Below are 14,384 nucleotides of genomic sequence, written 5' to 3'. Positions count from 1 at the left end.
AAACAATAGTTGCCTGGGGCTGGGGAGTGAGGGAAATGGGAAGGGATTGGTAAAAGGGAACAAACTTTATTTATAAGACAAGGAAGTTCTAAGATCTAATGGACAGCAGGGTGACTATAGTTAATACAGCATCATATGTTTGAAAGTTGGTGAGAGAGAAAATCTTAAATATTCTCACCACAAAAAATGGTGATTATATGACCTGATTGAAGGTGTTAGCTAATGCTAATGGTGATCACTTTGCAATATACAAGTGTATATTGTACATTGTATACAATGTAAATCCACATATTACGTACCTTAAACTTATATAACGTTATGTCAATACATTTCAATGAAGCTGTATAATTAAATAAATAAAGGACAAAAAAACTTCAGCCAAGTAACAATTACATTTGGATTTGGTATATTTTGATCTGTCTGTAACTGTGCAATTTGTGGATGACAACTAGAAAAATTATGTTTTTTCATTAAAAAAATTTTTATTGGAGTATAGTTGCTTTACAATGTTATGTTAGTGTCTGCTGTATGGTAAAGTGAATCACTTTTATGTATGTATATATATATATATATATATGTATATGCTGCTGCTAAGTTGCTTCAGTCGTGTCCGACTCTGTGTGACCCCATAGACGGCAGCCCACTGGGCTCCTCGGTTTCTTGGATTCTCCGGGCAAGAATACTGGAGTGGGTTGCCATTTCCTTCTCCAGATATATACCACATCTTCATCCATTTCCCTATTGATGGCCATTTAGGTTGCTTCCATGTCCTGGCTATTGTAAATAGCACTTCAGTGAAGATTGGGGTGCATGTATTTTCTGGAATTATGGTTTTTTCTGTATAAATAGTGGCAGAAAAATAATACATTCTATATTCAATAGTAGATAACTAAAAATAGGTTCTGTGGTAACTGCACTAACTTGAAACTTTTTTCTGCGATAACAATTATCCTAAGAGCTTATCTGGTACACGAACCATTTTATTCCAAGTGTAGTCCACAAGGCAGCCACTTTTCACAATCACTGGGAGCTTGCTGGAAATGCAGAATCACTAGCTCTGGGAAAACTTGCTAAATCAGAATAAGCATCAGGCAAAATCTCCAGATTATTCATAGACAGTAAAGTTTGAGAAACACTGTGTGTTAGTTCTTAGAAGCATTTAAAATCTTTAGACCTCCTTAACCAAATCCCATTTTACTGACAGAGATTTGGTTATTCTGAAATTGAATGGCTAACATCCCAACAATGTATGTAAAAACAACAACATTAACATAAACCACTTATTGTTATGGCTGCTGCTGCTGCTGCTGCTAAGTCGCTTCAGTCGTGTCCAACTCTGTGTGACTCCATAGATGGCAGCCCACAGTCCCTGGGATTCTCTAGGCAAGAACACTGGAGTGGCTTGCCATTTCCTTCTCCAATGCATGAAAGTGAAAAGTGAAAGTGAAGTCACTCAGTCGTATCTGACTCTTAGCGAGCCCATGGACTGCAGTCCACCAGCCTCCTCTATCCATGGGATTTTCCAGGCAAGAGTACTGGAGTGGGGTGCCATTGCTTTCTCTGACTTATCGTTATCAGTTACTATATACAGGGCACTCTATGGTGGCACTAGCAGTAAAGAACCCATCTGCCAATGCTAGAGACATAAGAGACCTGGGTTCAGTCTCTGGGTTGGGAAGATCCCCTGGAGGAAGGCATGGCAACCCACTCCAGTATTCTTGCCTGGAGAATCCCCATGAACAGAGGAACCTGGCAGGCTACAGTCCATGGGGTCACAAAGAGTTGGACACAACTGAAGCAACTTAGCATGCAACCACATGTTCGGACACAATACACATTTCACATACATTATTTTCACAAAAATCTTAAGAACTATGTATTATTGTTCTTTCCATTTATTAAGGAATCAATTGAGATTCAGGTGTATTAAAGTCTCACAGCTGATAAATGGCAAAACTAAACTTTAAATTCAGATCTGGTTAAAATACTCAGCTATTTCATTATTCTCCATGGGCTTTGCAAAGATTATGTTAATAATTTTGATGGTATGGTAGAGTGTTTATTACACTTTCAAAAAATCATTTAAAAGGAGACTTAAGTAACCTCTAATTTAAAGTTACAGTCACTGCAAAACTTACAACAACAATAAAAAAAGAGAAAAGTTAGATCATAAGATATGTCAGTCAATCACATATTATATTTTACTTAAAATGCACACACACATGGTTTTAGTTTGCATAGTAATTTGATCAATAAGTGTATTCAGAAACCTTGCAGTCAAAATTTTCAGGCCTTAAAACATGGCCAAGAGAAACATTTTGCTCAAGTTTCAATTAAGCATTAATAAAAAAAAATAGGTTTATACAAAAACAAGGGTAGAACTTTTCAATATATTGAAAGTGTGCAAAAGTATATAAGTGAAAGTTCACTCAGTCATGTCCAACTTTTTGTGACCCTATGGACTATACAGTCCATGGAATTCTCTAGGTCAGAATACTGGAGTGGGTAGCCGTTCCCTTCTCCAGTGGGTCAAACCCAGATCTCCCACTTTGCAGGTGGATTCTTTGCCAGCTGAGCCACCAGGGAAGCCCAAGAATATTGGAGTGGATAGCCTATCCCTTCTCCAGTGGATCTTTCTGACCCAGGAATTGAACCAGGGTCTCCTGCATTGCAGGCACATTCTTTACTGGCTGAGCTACCAGGGAAGCCCAAAAGTATATAAACTAGCTTCTAAGTGGATCTTGTCTTTCCTGAAAAAAATGCCAAAGTAGAAAATCAGTCTGAGATGGACAAAATCTTTATCGTTTATCACAAGAAAATACCATTTAACCTATTTCCTTACTCTGAAGACTGATTAGACTCCAGGTGGAATTCAATTACAAAATGCCTATTATCCACAATACAGGCAAGGCACATCTCTCTCAATCACAAAGTTTTTCCCCACTGATCTGTATTAGCTTCTACCCTGGACTTTTGACTTGAACTGAAACAATTTTTGTTGGAAACAACTGGTGCTCTGGGTAGGTAAAAATCAGTCTTGTTGCTCCTACAAGAAGCAATAGAAGGTTACCTACTGCCCACAGAAGTTATCTATTTTCAGCATGGTTGGGCGTATCTGGGCAAGCATATGTCCAGTCATGCTGAAAATAATAGTATTGAGGACTATACCAAGGTGAACACGAATTAATTAATTTACCATTAGGTTTCTGAAGCCCATCCTAGACTGTGCTTCTCTGGTTCATGGTGCCTGTTGAAGAGTTGATTGAATTTGGCATTCGTGTTCAATCAGCCACTACATATTTCTAGTTCTGTGTTTGGCTGAAAGGACAGCTAATTTAAAACTGAAGAATAAGAAAAGTGTAAAAATAATAAGTAGATCTGATAAGGAAGGTTTTTTTAAAAAGGGACCAAATGAGTGACAATTCCCACTGAGTGGCAAAAACATTACTTACCCTAAGTTTGAAGGGAAAGTAAAAGTTGCTCAGTCGTGTCCAACTCTTTGCGACCCCATGGACTCCATGGGATTCTCCAGGCCAGAATACTGGAGTGGGTTGCCATGCCCTCCCCTCTAAGGGATCTTCCCAACCCAGGGATCAAATCCAGGTCTCCTGCATTGCAGACAGATTCTTTCCCAACTGAGCTATGAGAATATTGGAGTGGGTAGCCTTTTCCCTTCTCCAGAGGATCTTCCTAACCCTAGAATTGAACCCACGTCTCCTGCACTGCAGGCTAATTCTTTACCATCTGAGCCACAAGGGAAGCCCCACTCTAAGTTTAAAAGCTGTCAAAATTTCATCCAATATTAACACTCCAACACAAATACATCCGAGAAATTCCTCATTTTCCATTACAAAGGAGGGTGAAATCAGCGAGTATCTGACATGGGTATACTGGGGAAATATAATTAAACAAAATCTTCTCCCAACCCAGAAAATCTCTCCACAAAGGTAGTGGAGAAAGAAAACGTTTATTATCAGAGAAGCATTATACAGAATGTGATGTTCTTCACAGGCAATACACTAAGAGATTGCAAGAACAGAAAGGAATCTCACTCTTTTTATAGCCAAGCAGATACAGCCCATCACTTACATGTTCTCTAGGTAAAAAATAATTAACTAGTCCTTGAGTAAGAGGACTTCAGCGTACCATTGATCACACACAGTTTATCCTAATTTTACCTGATAATTGAGGTGACTGTCTGCATTAGTGTATTGGTTTTATAACTCACATATTTATGACATAGTTTTGCAGCTTGGAGCAAGGGGCCCACTAATGTTAGGTTCCTACAGTCTCCAGAAATGGAGAGATAGGGGTGCTATACCCCTCGATGTTTTCATTTCAAAGAAAGGACCTCCAGATCTTTCAGAGAGACAGTTTATATAGCTAATGAGAGATCTATTTAGTCTTCAAAAGAATTTGTATGCCTTTCAGAGAAAGGAGAATATATGAACAAATTTTCTAGTACATTTCTAAAGTAAATGGTTGGGACTTCCCTGGTTGTCCAGTGGTTAAGACTTCACCTTCCAGTGCAGGGGTGTGGGTTTGATCCCTGATCAGAGAGCTAAGATCCCACATGCCTCATGGCCCCAAACCCAGAACTAAACAACAGAAGCAATGTTGCAGCAAATTCAATGACTTTAAAAATGGATCACATCCAAATGAAGGAAACTGAAGAAAAATGTTTAAAAAAAAAAATGCTCTGAGAAAAAGGAGGGGCAAGTCTCCACCCTCATTTTCAACAGGGAGAATTAAGCCTCTTATTTTTCATTTGTATTTGTCCTTAGAGGCAGCATAACATACCCAGAGAGTCTACTTTTTCCACAAGCTCAAAGGAATGGTAAGAACAGCTGATCAGGACATGAAAGGACTCTGTGAAGTCCCAGGGAAGCTTTGGCTTTGAAACTTGGATCAAACTACTTAAATTTTCTGGACCTCAGTTTCCTCATCCATAAAGTGAGGATATGAATGCTTACTTCACAGAATTGTTACAGAGATTAAATGAAGGATAAAAAATCAAATGCATCTGAAGTTCTTCCTAAACCATAAAGCCCTCCTGGCCCAATCAGCAGTTGCCCTTTACCTCGTGCTTTCAGTGAGGCGAGGACGCCTAGGGAGGCTCCCTTGCAAAGAACCCTGATTATTTCCTGTTTGCAAAATCCCATTACCAGGGACTGATTCTCTCTCCAAAATGCAGATGCTCTCAGACAACCAACACATTAGCATCATGTCCAAGTCAGTGAGAACATGTTTGCCCTCTGTAGGCTCCAGAGAGCAGCTATGCTGGAGAGCAGGGTGGAGGTCAAAGCCACAATGGGCTGCTGGACTCTCTAGTGGGAGAGAGGTAGGGGGAGTTGTGCCCAAACAGCTCAGTTCCTTTCAGAGTTAGCCCTGCCCTGAGGTCATGGAGAAAAGGCAGGATGGAAGTTCTTAACTCCCAATCATTCTGGCAGGAGATTACTTCTTTTTAGAAGAATGGGACATTCATTTCAAAACATTCTCATTGTGCAAATGTTCTCTATCCAAATCACCAAGTGTTCTATTTCCATTATTTCTAAATTTTGAAATCAGAGTTCATTAAGGAGGGGAACAGTTATGATATCATGTAGGAAAGGGGAACCAGAAGATTATCCAATCCTCAAGAAGGGATAGTGGTACTGTTTTAATAGGCTCAGGAAGAACACTGTTTTCACAGACACATGGCTTGATAAGGGTCTGTTTCAAAAAAAGGTTAAGAAACTCTGTACATCCCAACCTGAGTTTCCTTCTAAAATCCTGACTACACCTCATAAAAGGATAGCCCAGCCTGAAACTGAGTGTCTCAAGATAGAAGTTAAATTTAGAGTGAGGAGGTTCTGGCATTGAGTTCTGTTAAAAAACACACTAGAAAGATTGCCAGCTCCTAGTGGGAAACTTTCTGTCATAAGGAAACAGAGGCTACTACTCAATAACATCATAATCCAATTTCTGCAGGTTTTATTGGATGGGGGACCGTCAGAATCAGACTCTGCTAACATGACTCTCTGGGTCATTTTGCCTAACATGGAGCTTGTTACAGACACACATGTGCTCCCATATACTAATTCCTATGGTGGAAAAGAGAAAACTGTAAATGGTTGTGGTTGGAAAGAGATGCATTTGAGTTTAAGAATAATAAGTCAGTAATAGCTGACATTTGCAGACCTCCAAGGAATCAGGCATTATTCAATGGGTTTAGCATCTATTAATTCATTCAATCCTTACAGCATTCCTAGGAGGCGGGTACTATTATAACTTCATTTTAAAGAGGAGGTAACTGAGAAAGCTCAAGTACATTTCTAAGGTCACACAACCAGTAGAGGTGGAGTTGGGATTCAAATTCAGGCCATCTGGCTCCAGAATCTTGTGTTCTTACCACTCGGATATTTCTATTCAGGGATCTTAAAGCAGAACTTTTGTTACAAATATAGCACTTACATTCCAATTTGTTTCTTTATTTTCTGCTCTAGGTTGCTCAGAGCATAAACTTTTTCTGCTCTACAATATTTAAAGATCTGTTTTTCCCAGTCCACAGTAGGGGAGCTTGTTCACACAGGTAGAAATACTTAATGCAATCAGTAAGTTACTTTATCTGCAAGCAGAATACAAGACAAATTTTATTTTTTTGTTACCAAATTAAAGTTCATAAATTACCAGATGATAGCTTTTGTAACTTTGTCTTAATGTGCTTTGGATATGGCCAAAATACCAAACACTGACTAAAACAAATTAACTAGATTAACTAATTGTTCAAGGAGGTTATTTTTTATTTTCATATTGTTGTTCTTCTTCAGTTGTTAAGTCTTATCTGACTCTTTGCGACCCCATGGACTGCAGCATGCCAGGCTTCCCTGTCCTTCACTATCTCACAGAGTTTGCTCAAACCCATGTCCATTGTGTCAGTGATGCCATCCAACCATCTCATTCTCTGTCTTCCCCTTCTTCTCCTGCCCTTAGTCTTTCCCAGCATCAGGGTCTTTTCCAATGAGTCAGCTCTTTGCATCAGGTGGCCAAAACATTGGAGCTTCAGCTTCAGCCTCAGTCCTTCCAATGAATATTCAGGGTTGATTTATTTTAGGATTGACTGGTTTGATCTCCTTGCTGTCCAACAGACTCTCAGGAAACTTCTCTAGCACCATAATTTGAAAGCATCAATCCTTCACTGCTCAGCCTTCTTTATCGTCCAACTTTTACCTTAGCACATGACTACTGGAAAAACCATATCTTCGACTACACAAACCTTTGTTGGCAAAGTGACGTCTTTGTTTTTTAAAATGCTGTCTAGGTTGGTCATATCTTTTCTTCCAAGGAGCAAGTGTCTTTTAATTTCATGGCTGCAGTCACCATCTGAAGTGATTTTGGAGCCCAAGAAAATACTGTCTCTGCTTCCATTTTTCCCCTTTCTATTTGCTAGTAAGTGTTGGGACTGGATGCTGTGAGTTTAATCTTCTGAATGTTGAGTTTCAAGCCAGTTTTTTTCACTCTCCTCTTTCACTTTCATCAAGAGGCTCTATAGTTTCTCTTAACTTTCTGCTTCATATCTGAGGTTGTTGATATTTCTCCTAGCAATCTTGATTCCAGCTTGTGACTCAGGCTGGCATTTCACATGATGTACTCTGCATGTAAGTTATATAAGCAGGGTGACAATATATACAGCCTTGATGTACTCCTTTCCCAAATTTGAACCAGATTGTTGTTCCATGTCTGGTTCTAACTGTTGCTTCTTGACCTGCAAACAGGTTTTTCAAGAGGCAGGTCAGGTGATCAGGTATTTCCATCTCTTTAAGAATTTTCCAGTTTGTTGTGATCCACACAGTCAAAGGCTTTAGCACAATCAATGAAGCAGGTGTTTTTTCTGGAATTCCCTTGCTTTCTCCATGATCCCACAATGTTGATAATTTGATCTCTGGTTCCTCTGCCTTTTTTAAATCCAGCTTGTACATCTGGCAGTTCTTGGTTCATGTACTATTGAAGCCTAGTTTGAAGGATTTTGAGCATTACCTTGCTGGCATGTGAAATGAGTACAATTGTACAGTAATTTCAATATTCTTTGGTATTGCCTTTCTTTGGGATTGGAATGAAAACTGACCTTTTCCAGTCCTATGGCCACTACTGAGTTTTCCAAATTTGCTGGCATATTGATTGCAGCACTTATCAAATTAGCTAAGTCCACTGTGCTGCAGCCCATAGGGTCACAAAGAGATGGACAGGACTTAGCAACTGAACAGCAAAGTAATGCCCAGGACAAGTAATAATTAAAATTGTAGTGGCTGTGGCATCATTAATAGTGCACTTATTTTTTTAGATTAAACAGAATCATTTAGAGTAATATATGTACATTACAATTTATTTCACCCTGACTAATCCCCTAATTCATTCTCAGGCTAAAACAATACTGTTTTAACAGTTTAAAAGAGAAAATCCATATAATCTTCTGAATGGAGATTCATAAATATCCATTTCAAAAAAATTCAACACTCATTTATGACTAAAAATAATAAATAAGTCAGGAACAAACAGGGTTATCTTTAGCCAGATAAGGAGAATTTATTATTTAAGTCAGGAGCTAAGCAAGGATGCCTGTTATTACTTCCACTCTTCTGTGCTGTAAAGAAAGCTCAGGGAAGTTGGATAAGGTGAGAAAAACTAAAGAAAAGAAATAATTTCTGAAAAAAATGAAAATTTCTGGAAAAAGATGAAAATAATCACTTTCAAATTATATGATTTCCACACAATCCAAGACTAGAAGTTTTCCTATGCTCTATCACTTTGTTGATTTCTATTTTCTTAGAGATTTCCTCAATTTCAACTTCCATCACAGTTTTAATCTCTAGGACGTTTTCTTCTTCTCTGAGTGTTCCCCTTTTCATCTTCCTGCTCCTCTTTCATACCTGAAATCTCTTTTTATCTCTTTGACAATATTAGGGTTTTATTTTCCCTATGTTTTATTATGCTTCTTGAACTTTTCTGTTTCTTGTGAATTTCTCTCTCCCTTGCCCTTCCCCCTTTGTCCTGTGTTTTTCATGACAGAAGTTTTTCTAAAATGTCTCAAACTCTTGGTGGTTCCATTTGTATTTAAAGGTCGTGACTGGACAGTTTTTTCTCACTTGTAAGACATTAACCATTTTCTGGGTCACCCACAAATAAGTCTCTGAAGATCGTTCTCTTGCATTAATTTCTCTCTCACTTACTCTGTTTAAGAAGTATTAGTCTGCCTTCTAGAGATATTGACACAAAGCATGAGAGAAGAGCTAAGGTGTTCCTCGTTGATGTGCAGCCCTTCACTCAATTATCTGTTTTTTTGGATGTGCTCCTACCTGTCAGATCACACGCAATCATTTTCTACCTGGTGCAAGTTCTCCAGAGAGAAGAGGGGTTATCTGGCAGCACAGGGTGGAAGAGTTTCTCTATATAATCTCCACCTTCCAAAATTCTCTCTAAGTCTCTAATTTGCTGTTTTCTCCTCTCCATTTTAGACAGTTCTGGGTTTAGAAGGTAGTGAAGATAAATGCATTTGTCCATCAGCCATATTTATCCAGGAGCCCATGCTTGAATATTAGTTCAAGGAGCCAGTTTCCTGCAACATCCTTATGGCAGTAGTTCAATATAAATGAATTACTGATTTTGGAATACCCAAAGTTCAAACCCACAATATTGTGAAGTGACTAAAAACAAAATGCAACATCAGAAAGTGTTAATTCTGAAAAGCCACTGCAGCCATTGCAAAACCTCAGGCAAGTTCTCAACTTGAGCAATAACAAGACTGTTCAAAAGCCCTGGAAAACAGACCAAGAAAGAGAATTTCAAGGTCAGGTGTTCTTAAATGCTAAACAGAAAGGGGTACTTCTAAGAAATCTCCTTAATTTATCCCTCCATCATTAAACATGGATCCTTACCCCAAAGATTAGAAACTAGGCAGGGTTATCTGTAAGATGAAGAAAAAGAGTCCACAGCTTTTCTTTAAATCCATTCAAGTATCAGACCTGTCAGATGACATAGGCCTTATACTTTATTTGTGTCATTTGGACAAAAGTATTTCAAAACTTTAAGGATATTAAAATAGAGGGTTAGAGATGACCCTAGTATTATTAGGCAATCACAATTGTATGAAAGGGACTGTGTAATTATGGAAGAGCATGGAAAAGGAAGTAGCAGAGGTTACTAGGTGATATAAAACTTAGGAGCTGGACACAGAGAATCTAAGACATTCCTGGTGGTCATTTTCCACCCTCCCTGAATGTGCTATTGGAATTGATGGATGGCCTTCAGCTTTTGCAGTGGAAGAATAGCTGGCTCCCAGCCAACTATCCCTAGAGGTAAGGGGGGGGATTCAGATAATTTATAGTTTGCTCCAAATCAATATTTGTTTTTATAGCTGCTGCTGCTGCTACTGCTAAGTTGCTTCCGTCGTGTCCGACTCTGTGTGACCCCATAGATGGCAGCCCACCAGGTTCCTCTGTCCCTGGGATTCTCCAGGCAAGAACAATGGAGTGGGTTGCCATTTCCTTCTCGAATGCATGAAATGTTTTTATAGCACATCTATCTAAAAGCAAGTTCCCTGGTTGATGAAATTCAGAATGTACAAAAAAGACTAATTGCTACACACACACAAAAAAAACCCCTGGAATTGCTGCACATAATTCCATAATATATTTGTAAAACACACACATACACACACACATACACACACTCTACAGGGTTTCTTTAACTATTACAATAAACTAGGGTAAATAAGAAAGAATTTAAATTATAAGCCTTGAAGCAAACATGATTTCACAGTCATAAGCTATTTTACAACTGTGAATAAGATCCTTCTGGAGTGAATTCTGCAGGGAGTTTTGGGGAAAAAAAAAAGAAAAACAGCCTCTAGTCAATAAGACAGAATGAACACAAAAGCAGCAACAACAGAAACCCACGATTGCCAGAAACACACAGCTTAAACAGATAAATACTAATCAACATCACATATTAATCCTATGCATAAAAGGAGGCGTTAAGAAAAGATGATAAAGGCTTCTGGGATGGTGAAATGTGTGCAAATGAGAGCACTATTATTAGGACCTGAAACTGAAGACATTCCTCTTATGTACTCCCATCTGCTATTAGCTAGGTGATCAATCCAGAAACGATCCTTTAAGATTAATCCAAGCTCAACCACATTTTGGCCTTCTGAATCATTTTTCTCTTTTCTCTGCTTATGACAGGGAGCTGGGGTTACCTGGTATTCAGTCAGCTATGTGGTTGTTCTATAAGCCATTGAAAGTCATGGACACACTTCAGTTACTATGCAGGCAACAGCAACAGTCGCACAGACCAGTTTTAAATGTATTGGAAAGGTATACAGAGATTATTCTGTCAAGAACCAACAGATGTTACATTTATATTATTTACTTGAGAAAATCTATCTCCTGATCTCTTTTGTTTTCAAGTTCATGTAACCTGGAAAAACCCAACGTGGTACGTAATCAATAAGATGAGAGATTGGATGTATATGTTCTCCGAAATCCTACTTCAAAAACAGTGTTCTGACATTCATAACAGCACGCCTTCTTAATGGATGAATTATCTCTTCTTTTTCTTTCTTGCAAACAAAGGTGAGGGTGGATTCTTCCTCATTTATGTGGTAACACTAGCTTAAATCAAGTTCTCCCCAAACCAAGGATCTAGATACAGGTAATCCATTAAGGATGTGCTATCCAAGGAGACCAGTGAGGGGTAAAAGGAGCAGGATTGGAAAGGGGTCCAACCCAGGCAAGAGGGTAGTTCAGGGAAGGAGTCCTAGGCCAGGCCTGATCCAGAGCAGGGCTTGAGAAAAATGACATCTCACAGTTTCTCCATCTGGAGGCAAAGAAGCTGAACCTGTGTATTCCTCCACTGCTTGACTGTTGGCTACAGGATGCCCCAGCAGGGAGGGGAAGGTGCCCTCCACTTCCTCCAGCTCTTCGTTCTGGCTCCATAGGCAAACCTCTGAAAGTCACAGGAGTGAGTAATTAGCAGCAACAAATCAAGAGGGTGGAGGATGGAGCCAAAGGGCATCTTGGCGGGGCACTGCTGCATCTGCTAAGAAAGATAGTCATGCTGTGTTACTCTAACTGGGATCAGAAAGTTTCCCTTCTTCTATCACTGCTTATGATCCATATCCTATTTATAATCTCCTTTTGAGGACCCCCACTTTGGAGATCCAAAATCACTTTTGGGCTCCAAAATCACTGCAGATGGTGACTGCAGCCATGAAATTAAAAGATGTTTGCTCCTTGGAACGAAAGCTATGATCAACCTAGATAGCATATTTAAAAGCAGAGACATTACTTTGCTGACTAAGGTCCGTCTAGTCAAGGCTATGGTTTTTCCAGTGGTCATGTATGGATGTGAGAGTTGGACTGTGAAGATGGCTGAGTGCCGAAGAATTGATGCTTTTGAACTGTGGTGTTGGAGAAGACTCTTGAGAGTCCCTTGGACTGCAAGGACATCCAACCAGTCCATTCTGAAGGAGATCAGCCCTGAGATTTCTTTGGAGGGAATGATGCTAAAGCTGAAGCTCCAGTACTTTGGCCACCTCATGCAAAGACTTGACTCATTGGAAAAGACTCTGATGCTGGGAGGGATTGGGGGCAGGAGGAGAAGGGGACAACCGAGGATGAGATGGTTGGATGGCATCACTGACTCGATGGACGTGAGTCTGAGTGAAACCCGGGAGTTGGTGATGGACAGGGAGGCCTGGCATGCTGTGATTCATGGGGTCACAAAGAGTCGGACACGACTGAGTGACTGAACTGAACTGAACTTTGGAGATCTGCCTAACAGTCTCTCTCTAAACTCCAAGTCTTTTCCCACACTGTACCATCTCGGACCCTGTAGCATGAACAACATAAAGCATTTTTATTATCAGTTTGTGGCAAAGGAATTCCCTAATCAAAGAGTAAAGGGTTAGCGGTGCAACCTGAGGATGAAAGCTCTTTAGGTGTTTCACTGGAAGAAGGACTGAGAGGGAGGAAGGCTAAGTTCTTAGAGACACGTCCATGGTCTTCAAACTGGCCATGGGCCAGATGCTGCAAGCCTGTGCATAGCTGAGTGTGGAGAACATCCAGATAGCTTCATGAAGTTCTCAGACAGACTAGTCTGCATGGCTCCCAGAGCCCTAGCTTAGAACCTGTGCTGGCGTGAGGCCCAGGAGAGAAGACAGCAGAAGCTCCTCTTACTATTAAGAACCACAATTGCATCATGGATGGAAAAGATCCAGGGATGTTGAATTCTGCTCCAAGAAACAGTTTGATATTTCATGACCATGTGGCAATCTTTGTTGTCATTTTTAAAATAATGATTGAAATTGTAAGAACCAAATTACACACTTTTTCCCTTATAGTAAGCAGACATATCCTCCCAATTTTTCTTCTGAAAATTCTTAAAAGGTAGTGGTTATTGTCCTATTAAGTGTTTACAAAATCTAGGTGGAGTTTACAGATGAAGATAATATTTAGAAATAATGAATAATTTATTAGATCTTTGCTTGAACTCTGAAATTTGATCAAAGAGTAACTTCTGATACTTTTTCTATTAATTATGAATGGCAAACCTTCATGCTTCCTGCTAAGAGTACTATTTGTTACAAATCAGCCCAACTCCCTTTTATCCTTTTCTCTGTATCATACAGGGCAGGGAAGCTCCCCCTCCTCTGATTTTGGCTCATGCAGCTCACGACCCTACCTTGACATTGGCGGTGGTGGTGGTGGTTGTTTAGTCACTAAGTTATGCCGACTCTTTGTGAGCCCATGGACTGTAGCCCACCAGGCTCCTCTGTCCATGGGATTCTCCAGGCAAGAATACTGGAATGGGTTGCCATTTGCTTCTCCAGGGGATCTTCCTGACCCGGGGATCAAATCAGGATCTCCTGCTTTGCACACAGATTCTTTGCCAACTGAGCCACCAGGGAAGCTCCATCTGTGACCTTCCACCTGCCCAAATCCTTCCCACCTCTCAAGACCATTTGAAATGTTATCTCCTGGAAGAACCTCTCCCAAGTTTCTCCCACTGAAGTTTCATTTATTCCTCCAAGGATTCTTCAGCATTCCCATGATCTCACTTTTGTAACTCTTATTGTACTCTGATAGTTGTTTTCCTATCTCTGAAAGTCGATTTTAAGTTCTTATTCATTTTGGCATTTTGCACCTAGAGAGAGGCTTTACATAAAGAGCTCAGTAGGTGATCTTGAGTTGAATGTAGTTATAAGAATGTTTTGCATCTCAACATGTTGCACTATACGAGACGCTGAGGAGAAAAAGATATATAAAAAGATGAAAACAACAATTCTGGAACTTCTAGTCATTACCTTAAAACTACCACATTAAAATAAAATTACAACAGGTTTTACT

The sequence above is a fragment of the Capra hircus genome, chromosome 4, assembly GCF_001704415.2.
Source record: "Capra hircus breed San Clemente chromosome 4, ASM170441v1, whole genome shotgun sequence".
Lineage (NCBI taxonomy): Eukaryota > Metazoa > Chordata > Mammalia > Artiodactyla > Bovidae > Capra > Capra hircus.
The sequence above is the reverse complement of the archived record's forward strand: the minus strand, read 5'-3'. Positions refer to the sequence as shown.